Genomic DNA, 18,141 nt, shown 5'->3' with positions numbered 1-18,141 from the left:
CATCCATTCCAATACTCTCACTTTTCCAAGAGGAGGCTGAGATCCAGAGAGTGACTTGCCCAAGATCACACAGCTACTTAAGGTTAGAGCTAGGATTCGAAGTCAGGCCTTCTAACTTCTAACCCAGTGTTCTTTCTACTACACCATGCATCTGCTGTTGTTGGTTAACCAAGAATTAAAGTAAAAACTCTCTGAGACATGCTGTAAGAGAAGATGAATCGGAAGTTTTTGGAGAAATCTGGGAAGACCTATATGAACCAGACCAAAGTGAAATGAGCAGAACCAGAACAACATGACTCAGGAACTCATCAATACAATAATCCACCATGATTCCAGGGGATTCCTGATGAAACATGCTACCCACCGTCAGATAGATAGGCAATGGACTCAGTGCAGATTGAGGAATATTTTGGGATAGACATAGCTAATGTGGGAATTTGTTTTGCCTAAATATGTATATAAATATATATTTTCATGTTTAATATATATATGCATATATATATGTATATTAACAGCAGGGCCTTTCTTGCTCAGCCCAGAGGAGCTCATTCTTTTCTTTGGAGCTCCTGAAACTAAACTCTGATAATACAAGTATTCTTAAACCATGCTGCTTGGACTTTGGATGGTAGAACTGCAATGTTGTATATTTGACATAAGGGACAGGAGGAAGGGAGGTCATGTTTACATTTGCCTGATCAGTACACCAATACCAAATAGCCATGATAGTCAGACCAAAGGTCATCACAGTCCATGAAAGGTCTCCAGTGTGGGGGTCTCAGAATATTTGCATGGCATCAGCCCAGGGCAGGTGGCTTGTTGTATTTGGGGATGGTCTTGTTTGGGCCAGCCCATAAGTAAGCTGCTTTCTACTGATCATAACCCTTAAACTGGTTAAAAGCTGAAAGAGAAAATGGAAGATGGGAGAAGAAGGGAAAGGGAAAAGAAGAAGCAAAAAGGGGAGAGATTGGCTGGTCAAATTAGCCAATGACTCCCCTTCCTCCTGCAACTGATGTCCTGGTGCAATAAGTTTTGATATTTTCCTACAACCCCACCTTTTTCATACCTATGTCTGGAAAGGAGTTGGTGGAGTAGAATCTAATTATATGATTGTATTTTATTTTTATTTAAAGAGAACAAAATTATTTTTTTAAATTGCAAAAATAAATATTATATTGTTAATATGTTATATTAAATGTTATAAATATATTAACATATATAGTAAAGCAGAGTAACCCCTCATTGCTATATATAATATATAGTATATATCTATATATGTACTCCATAGTACATATATATATATGTATTTACAATATGTTCAATTTTATTTTCAGTTCCAAATTCTGTCCCTCTCCAACCCATTGAGAAAGCAAGAAAAACAAAGCCTATTATAAAAATGTATAGTCATACAAAACAAATTCACATATGAGCTATGTCAAAGAAAGAAAAAGAAGGAAAAGAAAATATGCTTCAATCTATACTCTGAGTCCATTGCTTCTTTATCTGAAGGTGGATAATATATTATATCATGAGTCCTTTGGAATCCTGGTTGGTTATTACGTTGATCAAAATTCCTAAGACTTTCAGAGTTGATTTCCCTTACAATATTGTTGGTATTATAGAAATTGTTCTCCTGGTTCTGCTCATTTCACTCTGTATCAGTTCATATAAGTCTTTCCAGGTTTTTTAGAAGCCATCCCCTTCATCATTTCTTATAGCACAATAGTGTTCCATCTTATATACCATAACTTGTTTTGTCTTTCACCAATTGATCAGTCATTCCAATTAATGGGTACCCCTCAGTTTCCAATTCTTTGCTACCAAAAAAGTGCTGCTATAAATATTTTTGTACATATGAGTCTTTTCCTCTTTCTTTGCTCTCTTTGGGGTATTGACCTTATAGTGACTGGGTCAAATGGTATGTACAATTTAATAACTTTTAGGTTATACTTCCAAAGTGCTTTCCAGAATAGTTGAACCAGTTCACAACTTTACCAACAGCACATTAATACACCTGTTTTCCCATAGCCCTCCAGAATTTGTCATTTTCCTTTTTTTGTTAACTAAGTCAATTTGATGGGTAAAAAGTGGGACCTCAGGGTTACTTTAATTGGCATTTTTCTAATTATTAGTGATTTAGAGCATTTTTCTATAGGGTTACTGATAAATTGGATTTCTTCTTCTGAAACTATTTATATCCATTGATAGTTTATCAATTGGGGAATGGCTCTTATTCTTACAAATTTGACTCAATTCCCTATATATCTTAAAAATAAGACTTTTATCAGAGAAATTTGCTGTAAATATTTCCCCAATTTCCAGTTTCTCTTCTCATTTTAGCTGCTTTGTTGTTGCTTGTGTAAAAACTTTTTAATTTTGTGTAGTCAAAATTTTCCATTTTACTTCCTATGAACCTCTCTACCTTTTGTTTTCATGTACTCTTCCTATATCCATAGATCTGACAGGCAATTTCTTCCATGTTTTACTAATTTGTTTACGATGTCACCCTTTATGTCTAAATCATATACACATTTTGAGCTTATCTTGGTATACAGAATAAGTTTCTCTCAGACTATTTTTGAGTTCTCCCAACAGTTTTTGTTGAAAGATAAGTTCTTGTCCCAATAGCTGGGATTTGGGAGTTTTTCAAACCCTAGGTTACTGTGATTATTTATTTCTGTGGGCAGCTAGGTAAAGCAGTGGATGGAGAGCTGGATCTGGAGTCAGGAAAACCTGAGTTCAAATCCATTCTCAGACACTTACTAGCTGTGTGACCCTGGGCAAGTCATTTAACCTCTGCCTCCAGCACTATTTGTAAATTTCCCAGCACAGTGTGCCTGTAACATAGTAGAAGGTGCTTATAAACAATGCTTATTCCCTCCCCTCCTCCCTTTATATTGTGCACATAATCTACTCCACCAATTAACTTCTCGGTTTCTTACCCGCTACCAAGTAGTTTTGGCAATTACTGCTTTGTAGTATAGTTCAAGATCTGGTACTGCTAGGCAACCCTCCCATTTTTTTATTGATTTCCTTGATGTTCCTGACCTTTTGTTCCTCCAGATTAATTTTGTTATTATGTTTTCCTTCCACTATAAAGTAATTCTTTGACAGTTTAATCAGTATGGCACCAAATAAATAAATTTATTTAGGTAGTATTATCATTTTTATGTTATCTCGGCCTACTCATGAGCAATTAATACGTCCTCAATTATTTAGATTGGTTTATATTTGTGTAAAGAATGTTTTATAATTGTCTTCATATAGTTCCCGTGAATAAAACCAAAGGAAAACGCTAGTGAGCTCTGCCAAGCAGTCTAGGACTGCACAAGTAGATATCCCAAAGCCTGTGGATATTCTGAAGCCTGAATACATACTGGTCTTTGGCTGTCCTGGCTGGGTTAAAAAATAGGCCAAGGTCAAAGCCAGTTACTGATGAAGAATAAGAAAGAAAATGGGCCTGGATAGTCAGTCTCTCTCTCTCTCTCTCTCTTTCTCTCTCTCTAGGTTTTTGTGACATAGTTCTAGTCTGGCTTTTCTCTTACCTGTCTGATCTTTCCTTTTCAGTCTCCTTTATTGGCCCTTCTATTCAAATCATGACTATGAACCATGGGTATTTCCCAAGGTTCTGTCCTGGGCTCTTTTCTCTTCTCCTTCTCTATTGCCTTACTTGGTGATCTCATCAGCTCCTGTAAGTTCAACGATCATTTCTCTGCAGATGATTCCCAGATCTAACCTCTCTCTCCCGAGTGCCAGTCTTGCACCACCAATTGCCGTTTGAACACCTCGATAGGATTTTCCCATAGACATCTCAAACTCAACATGTCTCATTTTAACAGGTCATTATCTGAAAAAACCTTCTGAACTTCCCCGTTACAGTCCGTGGTACCACCATTCTAGTCACCCAGGTTCGAAACCTCAGTGTCATTCTCAACTCCTCACTCAAACTCATCTCTCATATCCAATGTGTTGTTAAAGATTGTCATTTCTGCCTTCGCAACATTTCTCGTATAGGTCTCTTACTCTCTACTCACAACGTCCCCACCCTGGTACAGCCCTCCTGGAATACTTTGTTAATCTTCAAGTGGCTCCCTTTCACCTTCAGAATCAAATATAAAATTTGGCTTTTAAAACTTCTCACAACTCAACTCCTTTCTATTTTTCCAGCCTTCTTATATTTTACTCTCCTCTGTGCTCTCCACGCCATTGAACACTACATTTCATCTACCAGTTCTGTGCCTTTTCATTGACTTGTCCTCGTACCTGAAAAGGTTTTCCTTCTCACCTTCCCCAGATTTCTTCAAGATTTAGCTCAAGTCCCATTTTCTGTAAGAGGCCTTTTTTCCCAGTCCTCCTCCTCCTTACCCTCAATGCCTTCTCTGTGAGATTATCATATATGTTTTGCATGTATAATTATCTGCCGGTTTTCTCCCTTATTAATGTACTCTCCTTGAGGGCAAAGTCTGTGTTTCTGCCTTTCTTTGCATCTTCAGTGCTTAACATAGTGCTTACAACACAGTATAATTTTAATATTTTTCTTCTGATAGAATCAATGTGTGTCAGATGTATCCCTCCGAATAGATAAAAATCATACTTCTGGGTCATGACTGTGATCTCAGAGCAATGCAGCACCCATTCCTGTTTTAGGATCTGCATGTTCTGCTTACAGCAGTACCATAACTCTTCGAAGGAATCAGCTGATCAGATACACAATATTTTAAATCAGACAAATGCCCAGCATAATCCTACACTGAAAAAATGTAGGGAATGAACCTTTGCTCCGAGGAAAACTTAGTGCCTTTGGAATCTTACTCAGCTTCATTGGCAGAGAATTTAAAAAGTTTAAAATAGATATTTAAGGCTTCGTTCTCTATTCAGTGTTTTTTGCCCCTTAGTAGGAACTCCAGTTTCATTTTCTCAAGGAATAGCTGTCAAATTGTCAAGTATCCACCATAAGATTTTGAATTATGTGCAATGAACTAAGTTGCTACACAAATTGCTCTGTGCAGCCTATGCCCTTAAATTCCCACTCCTGGGCAACTATGTACTTATAACAGCCTATTTATGATCTTGGCAAGACATTGCCCCAGACTTTGCTAGAGCCTTCTGCTAAAAAACTAGATAGATTTCCAAATGACAAAGGATCTGGCAATGCAGGAAGTGGCTCAACCATTCCCTCTTTAGTCACATCAACTCTGGCAAAATACAGACAGCTATATTTCTTATTATATCTGAAAGCTGCACAGCGCCTGCCATAGATGTAGTCTGTACCCAGAATTTCTTTTTTTTATCTAGGTCGGATTCCAGTATAAAGGACATCATAACAGCAGAAAGAGTCTGTGAGTAATGTTGCCCCTGGTGGCTAACTATTGACATTCACCCTCATTATGGTACCCATTAAAAAAAATCAAAAAACTTTCTGTTTCTTAGGAGAATAATTAGTTCCCCCAAACACAATAACCCTGTGAGTTCTGTCTCTGTTGGATATAAAATCCTGCTTTTGGTCTTTAACTAGTTTTAAAATATTTTTCAAAGCATCTTCTCTTTAAAATAGAGGTATAAATCTTTTACAAAAAGAAAAAAAAATCCATTGAAATTTGTAATGATCTTAGAACAAATACTTTGGATTTAGAACTAAGGCCCATGCTCTCCCCACTATAAATATTATCATATTTCCTGAGGACTTGATGTTAAACCTGTAACTTCTTAGTTGAGTGAAAAATATCTCCATCACCAAACTGCATTATCAAGTCACCTTTTTCATTTTAATTTACTTCTATTATGTAACTAGCACCAAGTAAGGTGGGCATTCTCACATACATAGGAGAATACAAAAAAAGAACATTGTACTTGAAATTTTAGGTCTCAATTGTATAAATCTTGCTTTTCTTTTTAAATTTATAGTTAATTCAACCAAAAGTTTTCAAGTTAGTTTTGGTAGTTTTCAAATTATCCTGCTTCTCCACGGTTTTTTCTGGACTTTATGCTTTTCTGTCCACTTTTTAAAAAAAGATGCCTCAGTGACTCTCTTTTCTTTTTATTTTTGTTTTTTGTTACCCTGTCCCTGTTCCCCTTCTTCCTTGCGCCACATTCCCCACTAGAAAAAGATAAAAAATAGAGCTTTTTTAGAAAATGATTTCTCTCTAATTTGTCAATTTGGATTTTTTCCACTCTTTGTCTGACCCCCTACTTTACCAAAAAGAAAGTGGTGAAAGAGAAGGAATTTGCCTAACACAATCTATAACTGAAACAATCTATTTCCTTTCTATGGTCCCTTTTCTGTTATGTTTGCTCCACCCCCAACACAGGTTTTCTGTTTATGACTACCTTCTTATCTATTTATCCAAGTCCATCCACTTAAACTTCCCTCCCCTCTCCTCATCCCCACATATTTTCCTATTGAATTTAATGTATTTTTACACCATACTCTACATGTGTGTCCTTCCTTTGCTGGGTTCCGATGAAAGTTTCATGGGATGTTTGCCCACTAACCCCAACCCTTTTATGTTTGTATTCACTTTGTCTCATGCATCCTATTATGTGATAGTAAGCTACCTCTCCTTCCTGCTCTTTTCTTTCCTGCTATAGCCTCCTTTCTCTATCATTCCTTCTCCTCCCAAGACCAAAACAGATCAAACTGATCAAAACAGAACAAAACTACCCCTAAGTCTCCTTGCCTATCTTTTTTTTATTTTCATGCAAATTTTATTGTTTAATATTTTTAGTTTTCAACAGTGATTTCCACAAGATTTTGTATTACAAATTTTCTCCCCATTTCTACCCTCCCCCCAACCCAAGATGGCGTATACTCTGATTGCCCCTTTCCCCAGTCTGCCCTCCCCTCTGTCACCCCACTCCCCCTCCCACCTTATCTCCTTTCCTCTTACTTTCTTGCAGGGCAAGATAGATTTCTATACCCCATTGCCTATATACCTTATTTCCCAGTTGCATGCAAAAACAACTTTTTTTAAACATTTGTTTTTGGAACTTTGAGTTCCAAATTCTCTCCCTTCTTCCCCCCCCACCCATCCTCCTTGAGAAAGCAAGCAATTCAACATAGGCCACACATGTATCATTATGCAAAACACTTCTATAATAGTCATGTTATGAAAGACTAACTATATTTCCCTCCATCCTATCCTGTTCCCCTTTATTCAGTTTTATCTCTTGACCCTGTCCCTTTTCAAAAGTGTTTGCTCTTGACTACCTCCTCCCCCAATCTACCCTCCCTTTTATCATACCCCCTTCTTATCCCCTTCCCCCCTACTTTCCTGTAGGGTAAGATACCCAGTTGAGTGTGTTATTCCCTCCTTAAGTTGAATCCAATGAGAGCAAGATTCATTTATTCCCTTTCACCTGCCCCCTCTTCCCTTCCATTATAACTACTTTTTCTTGCCACTTTTATGTAAGATAACTTACCCCATTCTATCTCTCCCTTTCTTCTTCTCCCAATATATTCCTCTCCCACCCCTTAATTTAATTTTTTTTAGATATCATCCTTTCATATTCAATCACCCTGTGCCTTCTGCCTATATATGTGTGTGTGTGTGTGTGTGTGTGTGTGTGTGTGTTTGTGTGTGTGTGTATGTATATCTGTATATTCCCTTCAACTACCCTAATACTGAGAAAGGTCTCATGGGTTACAAATATCATCTTTCCAGTTCAACTTTAGTAAGTCCCTTATGATGTCTCTTTCCTGTTTACCTTTTCATGCTTCTCTTAATTCCTGTATTTGAAAGCCAAATTTTCTATTTAGCTCTGGTCTTTTCATCAAGAATGCTTGAAAGTCATCTATTTTATTGAAAATCCATATTTTGCCCTGGAATATTATACTCAGTTTTTTTGGGTAGGTGATTCTTGGTTTTAATCCTAGCTCCTTTGACCTCCAGAATATCATATTCCAAGACCTTTGATCCCTTAATGTAGAAGCTGCTAGATCTTGTGTCATCCTGATTGTGTTTCCACAATACTCGAATTGTTTCTTTCTGGCTGCTTGCAATATTTCCTCCTTTACCTGGGAACTCTGGAATTTGGCTACAATATTCCTAGGAGTTTTCTTTTTGATATCTTTTTAAAGAGGTGATCAGTGGATTCTTTCAATTTCTATTTTATCCTCTGGCTCTAGAATATCAGGGCAGTTTTCCTTGATAATTTCTTGAAAGATGATGTCTAGGTTCTTTTTTTGATCATGGCTTTCAGGTAGTCCAACAATTTTTAAATTTTCTCTCCTGGGTCTATTGTCCAGGTCAGTAGTTTTTCCAATGAGATATTTCACATCATCTTCCATTTTTTCATTCTTTTGGTTCTGTTTTATAATTTCTCGATTTCTCATAAAGTCATTAGCTTTGACTTGCTCCATTCTAATTTTTAAGGTGGTATTTTCTTCAGGGGTCTTTTAGACCTCCTTTTGCATTTGGCTAATTCTGCCTTTCAAGGCATTCTTCTCCTCATTGGCTTTTTGTAGCTCTTTTGCCATTTGAAATAATCTATTTTTAAGGTGTTATTTTCTTCAGTATTTTTTGGGTCTCCTTTAGCAAGTCAATTGATTTGTTTTTCATGATTTTCTTGCATCACCCTCATTTCTCTTCCCAGTTTTTCCTCTAATTCTCTTACTTGATTTTCCAAATCCTTTTTAAGTTCTTTCATGGCCTGAGACCAATTCATATTTTTCTTGGAGTCGTTTGATGTAGGATCTTTTACTTTATTGACTTCTTCTGGCTGTATATTTTGATCTTCTTTGTCACCAAAAAAAGATTCTATAGTCTGAGTCTGAGTCCTTTTACACTGCTTGCTCATTTTCCCAGCCAATTACTTGACTTTTGAGTCAAGAGTGGGGAGTGCTTTGTCCCAAGCTTCAGGGGTTTTGCACTGCTGTTTTCAGAGCTACTTCTATTCTGAGGTGGTATGATGCTCCTCTCCTGTGCTCTGGTCTGTGAGTGCAAGCACTCCTTTCTGCCATGTAACTACCAGGAGGACTCCCTCTTCATAGTCACTGCAAGCTCTGCCATACCAGCACTCCTCCCCCAAGAACCACCAACCAGGACTGCAACCCAGATCAAAGCAGGGCAAAGCAAGAGAACCCTGCCTCTGTGCCAGCAAAGTGCTCCCTGCACTCCTGCTCTGATCCACCACTTGATTCTTCCCACCATGTGGACCAGGGGCTCCAGAAGCAGACTGAAGTTCTGGAAGCAGCTCCCTGAGCTTCCTCCTGCTGCCACCTCACCGTCTCCACCACCCCTGGGGCTAGGGCCAGACCATGTACTTCTTTAACCCAGAACCCCTGGGTTAAAGCTCCATTGTCTTTGGTGTTTGTGGGTTGAGAAGTCTGGTAACTGCCACAGCTCAGTAGTTCAGATCCCTAAGGCCTGCTCTGCCTGCTCTACTCCCAGCCTGGTCTCTTCAGGTGGCCCAAGCTGGGCTGCACTCCTCTCTCATCATGGTGTGATAGACCCTTCCCAGTGACCATCCAGGCCATCTTGGGCTGGAGACTTGTTTCCCTCTGTTATTTAGTGGGTTCTGTAGCTCTAGAATTTGTTCAGAATCATTTTTTACAGGGGTTTGGAGGGGTTTGGGGGAGAACTTAAGTAAGTCCCTGTTTTCAAGCCACCTTCTTGGCTCTGCCCCTTACCTATAACTTTCTCTATGACCCCTGAAGAAAATAGGGTTCTGAGAGAACAATTGGTTCATCTCCCTTGCATGTAAGCAGTTCTTTATCACCTAGTTCCTTCCAATTAATCAAATGTATTTACCTTTCCATGTTTCTTTTTTTTTTTAAATGCAATTTATTTATTTAACATATTTGGTTTTCAGCATTGATTTTCACAACATTTTGAATTACAAATTTTCTCCCCATTTCTACCCTCCCCCCCACTCCAAGATGGCTTATATTCTGGTTGCCCTGTTCCCCAGTCAGCCCTCCCCTCTATCACCCCCCCCTCCCCTCTCATCCCCTTTTCCCTTCCTTTCTTGTAGGGCAAGATAAATTTCTACGCCCCATTGCCTGTGTATCTTATTTTTTAGTTGCATACAAAAACTTTTTTTGTTTTTGAACATCTGATTTTAAAACTTTGAGTTCCAAATTCTCTTCCCTCTTCCCTTCCCACCCATCCTCCCTAAGAAGTTGAGCAATTCAACCTAGGCCACACATGTATTATTATGTATAACCCTTCCACAATACTCATGTTGTGAAAGGCTAACTACATTTTGCTCCTTCCCAACCCATCCCGCTTTATTGAATTTTCTCCCTTGACCCTGTCCCCTTTCCAAAGTGTTTGTTTTGATTACCTCCACCCCCATCTGCCCTCCCCTCCCTCATCCCCCCCTGCCTTTTATTTTTTTTTTATCTTCCTCCCTCTTCTTTCCTGTGGGGTAAGATACCCAACTGAGTATGTATGGTATTCCCCCTCAGGCCGAATCTGATGAGAGCAAGGTTCACTCATTCCCCCCTCACCTGCCCTCTCCCTTCCTCCCATAGAACTGCTTCCTCTTGCCACCTTTATGCGAGATAATCCACCCCATTCTATCTCTCCCTATCTCCCTCTCTCAGTATGTTCCTCTCTCATCCCTTAATTTGATTTTATTTCTTTTAGATATGTTCCCTTCATCTTCAACTCACCCTGTGTCTGCTCTCTCTCTTTTACATATATATATATATATATATATATATATATATAAACACACATATATATATACACATACATACACATACACATAGATATATACATACATACACATTCACTTATATATATACATAAACATATATATATACATACACACACACACACACACACATATATATATATATGCATATATATATATATATATACATATATATATATATATATATATGCATATTCCCTTCAACCACCCTAATACTGAGGTCTCATGAATCATACTCATCATCTTTCCATGTAGGAATGTAAACTAAACAGTTCAACTTTAGTAAGTCCCTTGCAATTTCCGTTTCTTGATTACCTTTTCATGCTTCTCTTGATTCTTGTGTTTGAAAGTCAAATTTTCTATTCAGTTCTGGTCTTTTCACTGAGAAAGCTTGAAAGTCCTCTATTTTATTGAAACTCCATATTTTGCCGTGGAACATGATACTCAGTTTTGCTGGGTAGGTGATTCTAGGTTTTAATCCTAGCTCCATTGACCTCCGGAATATCGCATTCCAAGCCCTTCGATCTCTTAATGTAGAAGTTGCCAGATCTTGGGTTATTCTGATTGGGTTTCCACAATACTCAAATTGTTTCTTTCTGGCTGCTTGCAGTATTTTCTCCTTGATCTGGGAGCTCTGGAATTTGGCAACAATATTCCTAGGAGATTTCTTTTTGGGATCTATTTGGGGAGGTGATCGATGGATTCTTTCAATTTCTATTTTGCCCTGTGGCTCTAGAATATCAGGGCAGTTCTCCTTGATAATTTCCTGAAAGATGGTATCTAGGCTCTTTTTTTGATCATGGCTTTCAGGTAGTCCAATAATTTTTAAATTATCTCTCCTGGATCTATTTTCCAGGTCAGTGGTTTTTCCAAGGAGATATTTCACATTGTCTTCCATTTTTTCATTCCTCTGGTTCTGTTTTATAATATCCTGATTTCTCATAAAGTCACTAGCTTCCACTTGCTCCAATCTAATTTTTAAAGTAGTATTTTCTTCAGTGGTCTTTTGGACCTCCTTTTCCATTTGGCTAATTCTGCCTTTCAAGACATTCTTCTCCTCATTGGCTTTTTGGAGCTCTTTTGCCATTTGAGTTAGTCTGTTTTTTAAGGTGTTGTTTTCTTCAGTGTATTTTTCAGTATTTTTTTGGGTCTCCTTTAGCAAGTCATTGACTTGTTTTTCATGGTTTTCTCGCATCCTTCTCATTTCTCTTCCCAATTTTTCCTCTACTTCTCTAACTTGCTTTTCCAAATCCTTTTTGAGTTCTTCTATGGCCTGGGGCCAGTTCATGTTTTTCTTGGAGGCTTTGGTTGTAGGCTCTATGACTTTGTTGTCTTCTTTAGGCTGTATGTTTTGGTCTTCTTTGTCACCAAAGAAAGAATCCAAAGTCTGAGACTGAATCTGGGCGCGTTTTCGCTGCCTGGCCATATTCCCAACCAACTAACTTGACCCTTGAGTTTTTCAGTGGGGTATGACTGCTTGTAGACTAACGAGTTCTATGTTCTACGTTTGGGGGGGAGGTGCCAGCTCTGTCAGAGCCGCACTCCTCCTTCCCCAAGGACCCCCAGTCCAGACTGGGCTTAGATCTTCAGCAGGCTGTTGCACTCCTGCTCTGATCCGCCACTTAATTCCTCCCACCAGGTGGGCCTGGAGCCGGAAGTAACAACAGCTGTAGCTGCCGCACCTCTGCTGCCCCCGGGGCTGGAAGCCAAACCGCGAACTCCTTCCACTCCTGCAGCTTTTCCCACTAACCTTCTCCGCAGTCTTTGGTGTTTGTGGGTTGAGGGGTCTGGTAACTGCCGCAGCTCACATATTCAGGGCGCTAGGGCCCCCTCCGCCCGGCTTCTGGTCTGGATCGTCCACGCTGCTCAGGCTGGGCTCTGCTCCACTCCGTTCCCAGCTCCCAGCTCCGTGTGGAATAGACCTCACCCAGAGACCATCCAGGCTGTCCTGGGCTGGAGCCCTGCTTCCCTCTGCTGTTCTGTGGGTTCTGCCGTTCTAGAATTGGTTCAGAGACATTTTTATAGGTTTTTGGAGGGACTCAGGTACGGAGCTCACTCTAGTCCATGCGTACCAGCCGCCATCTTCTTTCCATGTTTCTTTTGACCACTGAATTTGCATTTCACAATTGTAGATGTCTACTCTTTTGCCCTCTTTTCATGTGGAATGATTGGCAGTCCTCTATTTCATTAAAAATCCATTTTTCCCATCAGATTTTCCAGATAGGTTTTTCTTGGTTGTTAATCGTTTATCTTTTGCATTTTGGAATATCATATTCCAAGCTTACTACTCCTTTAAAATTGAGTTTACAAGTCTTGTGAATTTTCTTTTTGGCTGCTCATAGGATTTTTCCTTTAAGTTGGCAATATGTTACAAGGATCATACATTATATCTGGGCTGCATTTATACCATGAATGCAAGCTGGTTGAATATTAGGAAAACTATAAACATAATTGACCATATTAATAATGCCACCAAAGTATTATAATCATTTCAATGGATGTAGAAAAAACTTTTTACAAAATATGACACTCCTGTTTAAAAAAAAAAAACACTAGAAAGTATAGGGCGTTTTTCATATGGCTATAGATAACTTGGATTTCTTCCTTTCCTGTTCATATTTTTTGGTGATTTATCAATTGGGGAATAAATCTTATTCGAATAAATTTGAATTGATTCTTTACGTATTTTGAAAATGAGACTTGAAAACCAGAGAAACTTGCTGCAAAGATTTTTCCCAGTTACCCATTTTTCTTCTAATTTTAACTGAATTAACTTTGTGCTGGTTCTTGATTTAGACATATCCTATTTATCACTTAAGTCCATTTATTCTTGAGTGTGTGTGTGTTTAACAGAAATGGCTATTGTATACAAAGCTTTTGCCTCTATTGACATAATCATATGTTTTTTGTTTTTTAATATAATCAACATATTTATAGGCATTCCTAGTATAAATCCAGTCTGGTCATGGTGCATAATCTTGGTAATATGTTGCTATAGCCTCTTTGCTAATATTTTACTTAAACTTTTTTTAACAATTCTTATTGGGAATATTGGTCTGTAGATATGTTGCTTTGTTTGGACTCTTCTTGTTTTAGGTTTCAAGACCAAATTTATGTCATAGGAGGTATTTGGTGGCATCCTTTCTTTTGCTATTTTGTGCAATGTTGGAATTGATGGTTTTTAAAATGTTGATTAGAATTCACTTGTGAATCCATCTGGTCCTGGGGTTTTTTCTTTGGGAATTCATTTATAGCTTGTTCAATTTTTTCTTCCCGAGATTGGGTTGCTTAAACTCTCTATTTCTTCTTCTGTTGATATAGGTATTTTATATTTTTGTAAATATTCATTCACTTCATTTAAAGTGCAAGTTTTGTTGGCATGTGACTGGACAAAAGTTTCTTTAAATATCCTTCATCTTTTGTTTGGAGTTTTCCTTTTTTATTTTCAATACTGGCAATTTGGTCTTCCTCTTTTTTTCTTTTTAAGCAAAATTAGCTAACAATTCTTCAATTTTTTGAAAAAATAGCTCCTAGTTTTATTCATTAATTTAATGGGGTTTTTTGCTTCCAGTTTTATTATTCTCTTCTTTGACTTTTGGTACTTCTATTTTGTTATTTTTTTAAATTTGGGTTCAGTTTTTAGGTTTTTGTTAGTTGCATGCCCAATTTGTTATTTTCTTAATCAAATTATTTAGAGATATAAATTTCTCTCTAATGACTGTTTCAGCTACATCTCAAAAATTTGGGCATATCATTTCATTGTTCATTATCTTTAATGAAATTAATATTCCTTTGAGTTATCGATACTTTAGGATTATTACATCTCTGGTTGATATATTATCCTTTCTTCGAGAGCCCTTTATTGACTATAATTTTTATTGCCCTGTTTGATAAAGAATGTGTTTCATAGTACTGCTTTTCTACATTTCTAATGTTTTTATGCCTTTAGTATATGACAGATTTTTGTAAAGTTTGTAAAGTTGCCAAGCACAATTGAAATTGTGAACATATATACATGTATGTATCTATATATACTTTTCTACTCCCACATGTCATTAAACACCTATCATATCCAACTTTTGCAATTTCCCTGTTTAATTAAATCTATTTTTGCTGTTGTCTTATGTGAGCAATAATCTGCTTCAACTGAGGCTAAATTCAAATATAAAAAAATGAATTTTGCTCCAACCCTTAACTGTGTGCTTCTTTATTTTGAAATGTTTCTGGCAAATAACATTGATATATTCTGCTTTTTAACCCATTGTTATCCTGTTTCATGGATGAGTCCATCTCATCCACATTCAGTTATGATTGTTGATTTCCCCCCATCCTATCCTCTTCTGTTTTTTCCTCTTTGTTTTCTGCCCCCTTTTATCACTAGTATTTAACCTTTCTTTTAAACCCTCTTTATGATCCCTTTTCTGACCTTAGGGTTTGTTTTGCTTATCCCTCCCTGGATTTGCCCTCTTATTCCCTTTCTCTTCTCCCTTCCCTCCTCTTCCCCTGTTGAGTTAGATTTTCAACACCAAAAACTTCACGTGTATATACTATTCTCTTTTGACCAATTCAGATGAAAGTGATCACCAAATGAATCCCCCTCTCCCAACCCCTTTCACATTTGAATAGACTTCTGCTTGCATACTCCTATTATGTGAGACAAGTTCCCTCTCCCTTTTTTTCTTAGTGTATTTTCCATCTTTTCCTTTCTTGTTTCAAGAGCATTGAAACATAAACTATTCCCAGACACTTGACTCATTCTACTATCCCTGACATTAGTGTTCTCAAAGAGCCCTTCCTCCAACTCCCCTTTCCTTAGAATATATGTAATTTATCCTTATAACACTCCTTCAGAGTGTTTTCTTTGCACTTCCCTTTTTGTTTCTTGACTCCCATGATTTTATTTGAAAATTATATTCAGCTCTTGTCCTTTCATCAGAAATGCTTTTAAGTCCTTTATTTCATCAAAAAATCATTTCCCCCCTGTACTCAGTTTGACTGGGTAAATTGTTCTTGGTTGTAGGCTCGATCTTCTGCTTTTAGAATATCACATTCCAGGCTCCCCATTGGCAGCAGTCAAATCTTGTGTGGATCTGACTGGCTCTTTGATACATGAACTCTCTGCTTTCAGCTGCTTGTAGTATTTTTTTTTCTTTACCTGGAAGCTCTGGATTTTGGCTGATATTCCTGGGAGTTTTCATTTTGGGGTATCTACCACGGGATTGGTGGATTCTATTTTGTCTTCCTCTTCTTCAAATATGTTTGGCCAGCTTTATCTTGAAATGATATTGTATTTTTTCAATTATGGCTTCCAGACAGTTAAATGATTCTTAAATTTTCTCTCTGATGTTCCTAGATCAGTTGTTCTGATATGCTACCTTACATATCTATAAATCTTGTTTCTCCTATTAGAGCTCCATGCAAGCAAGGACTGTTTTTGCCTTTGCCCAGCACTTAGCACAGTGTCTGTCACATAGCCCAGTAGGCATTTAATAAATACCTGCTGATTTGGATTATCTTACATTTTCTTCTATTTTTCAATCTTTTGACTTTGTTTCAGTATCTTATTGTCTTATGGAGTCGCTAACTTCCATTTGGTCCAGTGTAATTTTCAGGGAGCCTATTAGATAAAGTTGTATACCCTTTGTGCTAAGCTGTTAATTCTCCAAGTCTCCTTCATAGTTCTCATTTATTTTCCACTTTTTTTTCTCTAGCACCTTCATTTCATTTATATCATTAAAAAAATTTAACCTCTTGAATAATTTCTTCTGGTAATTCCAAGTCATATTGTGCCATTTTTTTCTTTGAAGCTTTGTGTTTTGGAAATATTCTCCTTTGAGAGATTTGTTTTGGGCATCCCTTGCATCATGATAGTTTTTTTGTTGTGGTTGTTGTTTTACTCATGCTCCAAGTCTTACTTCCTGGGTTGGGACTTTTGTGCTAAGGCTAGGCTCTACACAATTCTGGTAGATCTGTTGTGACCTTAGTCCCGGCCTGTCTCACCTGTTATTGTGCTGCTGGGGTCAGAGTAGACCTCTTCTACTCCAGAGGCCTGGCTTTGAGGTATCATCTACCAGACAGAGCAACAGCAGTGAAGCACAAGAGCTATCTTAGATTCTCCCTGTAACCCACATGGATCTAACTGCAGTGAAAGAGCTATTGGCCACTCCGATCCCTACTCTGGGGATCTGAGGGATAGTGCTGAGACCCTGTTCTTCAACTAGGGAATAAGTACAAGTGACTTCAGCCCCTACATCCACAAGGTAAGACCCAGCTCTTAGATCTTCCCTCCAGGAAGCTGAGAGAGCACCAAGTCTCTGTTATTTTTAAGGGGTTCAGTCTGAGGTCTCTACTCCTGGGTTATAAGGACAGTGCTGTGACGCCAGCGCCCTGGGACTAAATTAGATATCATAATCCTTCTCTTGGGGTCTAGTTTTGAGACCTTATTCCTCCTCTTTTCCATAGTTTCTAAGCTAGACACTTGCATGTGGATCAAACTTGTAATCTTGTGTTAGAAAAAGGTGGTTTCTTCCTAGCTTTTTGATCACTACTGGCATTCATCTGAGATCTGTTAGTGTAGTGGGTGGAGGAGCTGCTTCCTCCTACACCATCTTGGCTTGTCTCCTTCACCATGCTTTTATTTAAAAAAGAAAAATTCTTTTTAAGGTTGAGGACTTTTGATAGACTAGTTACATAGTTAATACTACATACAATACTAAAATTAACCTATGGTGATTTTAGATTTAAAGTCAAGCTATTTACAAGTGTAAATAGGCATTTCCTCATTTTTAATCCTGTGAACATAAAGGAACAGCAGTACCTTTTCCAAAAAATAATGGAGTCAGAAGTGAGAACATCTGTCAGCAAGAGTTTAAACACCATTAATCAATTCAAGGCACCTGAGGGAGGGAAGGGAGGCAGTTTGTGCCAATTCTGCTTCTAGACTATTCCCCCCCAGCCATCGTTCAGAAAAGCAACACCTGTGCAAAAAGGGATAGCCACACCATCACCCGCAAACTGCTAACTGCCACTTAAGGAGCAGGCAAGCCAGCCTAGCTGAAGCAGTGGGACACTTCAGGGGAGAAACAAGAGATAGTTGGTGCCAAACAAAATCAAGCAGCCACCACCTTGACCACTTTCTTCCTTCAAATAACTATGGAGAATAGCCTAGGACCCTGAACCCAAGCCTTGAGAGTAGCAGTGCCCTTTAGATCACTGGTTCTATTTCTAGCCCCAGCTCCATTATTTCAGTCATCATTGAGGGGAGAACTAACTGTAGAGAGGGGTTACACATACAGTTTTGTTTGTTTTTGGAGGGGGAGGCAAGGCAATCTGAGTTAAGTGACTTGCCCAAGGTCACGCAGCTATAGTGTCTGAGGCCAGATTTGAACTCAGGTCCTCCTGACTACAAGGCCAGTGCTCTATTCACTACACCACCTAGCTGCCTCCCCTTTTTTAAGTAGGAAAATTATTTTATCTCAGAAATGA

Source organism: Trichosurus vulpecula, chromosome 3 (genome assembly GCF_011100635.1).
Source record: "Trichosurus vulpecula isolate mTriVul1 chromosome 3, mTriVul1.pri, whole genome shotgun sequence".
NCBI lineage: Eukaryota > Metazoa > Chordata > Mammalia > Diprotodontia > Phalangeridae > Trichosurus > Trichosurus vulpecula.
The sequence above is the reverse complement of the archived record's forward strand: the minus strand, read 5'-3'. Positions refer to the sequence as shown.